Source organism: Anolis carolinensis, chromosome 2 (genome assembly GCF_035594765.1).
Source record: "Anolis carolinensis isolate JA03-04 chromosome 2, rAnoCar3.1.pri, whole genome shotgun sequence".
Lineage (NCBI taxonomy): Eukaryota > Metazoa > Chordata > Lepidosauria > Squamata > Dactyloidae > Anolis > Anolis carolinensis.
In genome coordinates this window covers 108,701,094-108,707,093 of record NC_085842.1, presented here as the reverse complement: position 1 = coordinate 108,707,093, position 6,000 = coordinate 108,701,094, and positions in this window count along the sequence as shown.

The following is a 6,000-nucleotide window of genomic DNA, read 5'->3' as shown; positions in this document are numbered from 1 at the left end:
TTCCTCTGCCTGGTGTGAGTTCTTTGCACATGGTGTTAACTGGACAATACTGGTTCCGCTACGCTACTCTATACTCTCAACCCTAATACAAAGCCCCTTCCACACTGCCCTATATCCCAAGATCTGATCCTAGATTATCTGCTTTAAACTGGGATATATGAATCCTCACTGCCAGATAATCTGGGATGAACAGATAATTTGGGATCAGATCCTGGGATACAGGGACAGTGTGGAAGGGGCCTAAGATATCTCTTCCCTATATCAGTGTTTGTTAGGATAATAATGGCAGCTGCTGTCGACACATTGGCTGCAAACCTGCGGATTAGGAAAAAGTGGCCCAAGAGATGAACTCGTATCTACAAGGTCTCTTTCAGAAAGTGGCATTGGGAGGTTTTTGCTTGACAGCTGATTTTCTGAGGGGAATCCAGAACAATGTTTATAAAAACCCATTTGAAGGTGATGGGATGATGCCATTAGGGGATATAGAGAGAGGTGCCATGAATACATTGCTAACATTGAGCAGTATGCTGTATTTGTGTCCTTTATCAGCAATGAACCAAATGACAACCAACCTATTGAAGTCAAATCCTAAGAAAATGAAAGTCAGTTTTTACTGTTTTAATTACAGTTTAGGTAGTCAAAGGAATTGAATGTGTGGATTGTCTTAGATGAGGTTGTAATGCCTCTGGAGAAGCAGGTTTGTAGATAAAGGATGCTTTTATTTTATTGATTATTATTCCACTAAAAAGAAAACGTGAGACAGTTAGAAAATCTCTTCGTCTAGCACTGTGGCTTGGGCTTAAAGTGGCCTGAGTGGCTAGGAATGTCTTTCATTGATTTGTGAGATATGGCCTGTGTACTCCTGTGAGTACGGTATGTTTAGATATGTGGGTTCATCAGATTGAACCTTATTTACAAGGCATTCAGGAGCGGTTCACCCGCCAGGCAAACTAGGCATTTGCCTGTGCCGCCATCTTGTTGGGGGCGCCACAGGCAAATCCTGGCTCCGCCGGGAAGGCGTTTGGTGCTTTGCAGACCAGAGAAGCAGCGCCTGTTTCTCTGGTCTGTAAAGCGCCGAATGCTTTCCTTCTCGCTAGGAAGGCGTTCCTCAGTGCTCTGCAGAGCAGAGAAGTGGTGCCCGCTTCTCTGGTCTGCAAAGCGCCAAGGAACGCCTTCTTTCTCATTCCTCGGCACTTTGCAGACTCCTCCCCTCCCTGCTGCTCAGCCCCCCCCCAGCTTGGGGGGGGGGCACCAAAATTCAGGGGAGGGCAACAAAATTCTGATTGCCTACTCTCAAAAATTACCTAACAATGGCTCTGAAGGTATTTTAAGTTGGTGCAGCTTCTTTTTGTGTTTATGACAGAGCCTGCACTGTTAATTATTTATTTAGTTGTGTTATACTATATCTGTATAGTTTATAGTTTATATCCAAGTCAGGTTTAAACTTGGTTTAATAAACAAGAAAACAAACATGGTTGCTATAATTATGTGGCTTCACATCAGCTCCCTAATTTATGGTTGTGTTTGTTATTGCCATGTACATATCTATAATCTACATCTCAGATGTAAGAAAACAGATTTTTTGAATAAACATACATTGCATTGGGAGTATTAATTAACCTTTCTTACAGCACCATATTAAATCAGCAGAGTTGATGAAGACTATGAGAAGTTATAGGGGAAATGACAATTCTGGAAAATCTCCCAGTCTAAATTCTGGATCAGAATCATGCAAAATCGTCTTTTATGGTTCTTAAATGTGTGCATTTCACATTGTTCTGTGCATACCTATGGATGTAATGTTGTGTAGGTAAGGATGTAAAAATGTCCACATTTTAAGAGCATGTTTATTTTTGACTGGCACTTTTTATCACATGTGCACTATTGCATGGATATTCTGATTCATGCCTGTTGTCCATTTCTGATGTGTGTTAGCTTTCCTGGAGGATGTTCTTTCCCCTTGTTGTTGTTGTTGAGGAAGAGGAGGAAAAGAAGTATGTCACTACCTTGCTCTGATGCTGAGAAAGTGTGAGTTGCCCATGGTCATGGATACAAATCCTGTTCTCCATAGTCAAATGCTCAGACCACTACATCACACTGACTCCTCTCTTAATTTAACCAGTTCAGCCCAGTCTTTATTATGCTGTCAAACCCATTAAAATACAAGATAATTTTCATATGAAATCACTATATAAAAGAAACAATGCTAAACAGATGGGAGTCATAACAATCTAGCCATTATTTGAAAATTTAAAAATATAATAGACTTTGTATAATTAAGTATGGAAGAGAAATCTCAATGCTACATATATAGATGAATCATGCATTTATTAATCTTAGAAGCAGAGAGAAAAACTTCAACAATTTCTGTTACATGTTTATTAGTGTTTGCTAACAGAGCAAATATCAATCAATTTATTCAAGAGTGGGGCCATTAATTTCAATCTTCCATCTCTATAAAATTACAAAAGAAAAATACATGTGAATGCAATTCTACTAATTTAACAGCCTAGGCAATATTTAAGGCATAGATGAAAAATAAGTGTTTATAGAAAAGTATAACTAATATGTAGGGAGAATAGCTCACTAACACATCCAGTGGTAATCCACAAGCAGTTTAACAGACCTGAAGGTTTTTTCCTATTTTGCCCAGTCAGCCATCTCAGATTTCTCTCAGTTTCTTCTACCCCTTCCATCATCTCGATTTCTTGGAAAAGTAGGGTGTGGTGTTCTGGATCACAAGAAGATGGGAATATAGAGAACCTTGCAACAACATGGGGAGTTTCCCAAGCTCCAGGTTCAAGTAAGTCTCAGCTAACAAAGGAGATGTGTTCCTAGGCATTACTTCTTTAACAGAAAATTTGGTACCAGAGGAGGAAAGATCAGGAGTACGTTCCCTCACCACAAAAAGAGAAGAACAGTTCAACATGTTTCAGCAAACTGTTTATCCAAACCTGACAATACTCAAGTGTGAACAGAAACAATCAAATAAGACTTGCAAACATAAATAAATAAAATTCCAAAATGCATCCAGGACTGACATTTTTCCTTTCACCAGTCTCATTTCCTTATGATTTCTATTTTGGTGACCAAATTTGTAGATCTATACTTTTTTAAAAAAAACAAAAAAACATGCTGATATGTAGCCAGTGAGTCAGGATAATCTGGTTCCATTTTCTTTCTGTTAGGCTGCGCAAAAATGCCCAAAAAGGGGTTCTGGGGAAAGCTGCTATTTCCCCTGCCTGCTGTAGGCAGACACGTGCAGTTACAGTAGGCTTATGTAAGGAAAATCCCCTCCCCGTTTTTTGCTTAAGCTCTATTGCTTACTACAGACTTACTGCTGCAATTTGACATTGAAAGTCTGTGTTTCTCCAATCTTTCGCCATTCTTCAAGTGTGGATGCTGTTAAAAAAGCCTTCCAACTCAACAGAGGATAATGTGCTGGCAAGCATTAAAAACTTTGTAAAACAGGAGTTTCTTTGTTAGAGATATTAATTGAAGTATCCTTGTATATACAGGCATTGATCAGAAAGGAAGATTCAATTGCAATGTCAGGCAGTCCTAAATTGTAACTGATATCATGAGTTAACAGAGTAACAGTTCTAGAATAAACATCTAATGTGGAAGCTCCTTTACAAAGTCTCTTTCTCTAAATGATTATCATAACTTTGTTATGTCTACTGAAAAAGGTAATCTTGTATGAAGACTCCATTTGTGAGTGTGTGTATACAAATGCTATAACTGTTGTGTCCCCTTATATTGTTAGTCCATAGTGGCGGCCACTATCTTAAAAAGTTTCCAAAAGAAATAAAAGAGCAAGGGTGTTTTCTGTTGCAGCATGGAGCCACTCCCTCCATTATCTTTCCTATTAATCTGTCGGTTCAGGATGGCACCAATTGTTTGTTTTAATGGGAATTAAACAATAATGATCTCTTTGTGGCCCTGATATGGCAGCTATCCAATAGCTGATGAAAAATGAAACAGCACTGAGTGCAAGAAATCAGAAACAGAGAGGAAAGAGATTGAAATCATGCCTCATGATCATTGCGTAGGAAACTAAAAACAATAAACAATGGTAAACAAATTGGAGTGCAATCACTTTGACTCCAAGTCTTCCCATAAATCTGAATCTACAACTTGATTTGGAAATTTGAACATAATGATGACATGCTCCAGTCCTTGGAATAAATGCTTTATATTTAAAATTGAAGGTCTGTTTTTAATGGGTTGGGAGAGGTGGTTTGCTGTTTTCCTGCATGTGTGCTCTAGGCAGACATTAGGCAGATCCATGCTGTAATTTAACGGTGGAAGTCCTTGAAAGCTGTCCAGTCCCATTATGTCATTTTTGGTCTTGGATCTGAATAAAAAATGTTTACTCCTGGGAAGGGGATTTGGAAAGCTGTATTTAAAGTGTAGAGATCCAGCATTAGAAGAACCCTGGAGTGAAAACTGCCAGATGAACAGGTAATTTGCTGGCTTGCAAAACTAACCAGAGAAACTGGGGAGTCAGTCAGGAAGGCAGAAAACATAATGAACATGACTTCATAAATATGCATGTGAATAAAATGCACCGTAGACTTTGTAAAGCCTTTGATCTTTGCATATCTGCATATTACACATCTACCCAACTCAGGAAATCTTAATCTAGAAATCTAAAACATTAAAAGGAGGAATATGTGGTGCAGTCCTTCCTAAAAGCTTTGTCCAGAGTTCATATAGTTTACACAGCTGGAGTTTTGATTTGGGCTATTCTATACCATGGTTACAGCCTTTACACAGGAACTGTGTTTACTACAAACATCTTCCATTTAGTTACGTTTTAAAAACGGTGACAATTGACTCCAGGTGAGCTCTGTTCAGTAATGCTATAAGCAGCCGGCTGAATAAAACCACACTTGAATTGTCTCTATGGCAATTGCCCTACATAGTGTATTTTGGGAGAATGGTCACATGGACACACCCATCCTGATGACATGTTCACCCTGCACTAATTTTGCGGGGGAAGTTCTTTACTTCCTGATGGGATATCAGGAAGAAAAGAACTTCCCCATCAAAATTAGTTACCCTGTGTATGTAAATCATATTTTCAGTAAGGGAAACGTACTAAGAAGAATCTTTGTTACAGTTTGCTTGTTTGAGTGTTAATATAAAATGGTAATGTTTTATGTAAGTGGATAAATGCTAGTCATGCTGTGATTTCATTCTTTATCTGGAGAAAGAGGTACAGTACCTGTACTTAGAATCATAGAATGGTAGAGCTGGAAGAGACCTCATGGGCCATCCAGTCCAACCCCCTGCCAGAAGCAGAAAATCGAATTCAAAGCACCCCCGACAGATGGCCATCCAGCCTCTGTTTAAAAGCCTCCAAAGAAGGAGCCTCCACCACAGCCCGGGGGAGAGAGTTCCACTGTCGAACAGCCCTCACAGTGAGGAAGTTCTTCCTGATGTTCAGGTGGAATCTCCTTTCCTGTAGTTTGAAGCCATTGTTCCGCGTCCTAGTCTGCAGGGCAGCAGAAAACAAGCTTGCTCCCTCCCCCCTATGACTTCCCCTCACATATTTGTACATGGCTATCATGTCTCCTCTTAGCCTTCTCTTCTGCAGGCTAAACATGCCCAGTTCTTTAAGCCACTCCTCATAGGGCTTATTCTCCAGACCTTTGATCATTTTAGTTGCCCTCCTCTGGACGCATTCCAGCTTGTCAATATCTCCCTTCAACTGCGGTGCCCAGAATTGGACACAGTATTCCAGGTGTGGTCTGACCAAGGCAGAGTAGAGGGGTAGCATGACTTCCCTGGATCTAGACGCTATATCCCTATTGATGCAGGCCAAAATCCCATTGGCTTTCTTAGCAGCCCTATCACATTGTTGGCTCATGTTTAACTTGTTGTCCACAAGGACTCCAAGATCTTTTTCACATGTACTGCTGTCTAGCCAGGCGTCCCCCATTCTGTATCTTTGCATTCCATTTTTTCTGCCGAAGTGAAGTATCTTGCATTTGT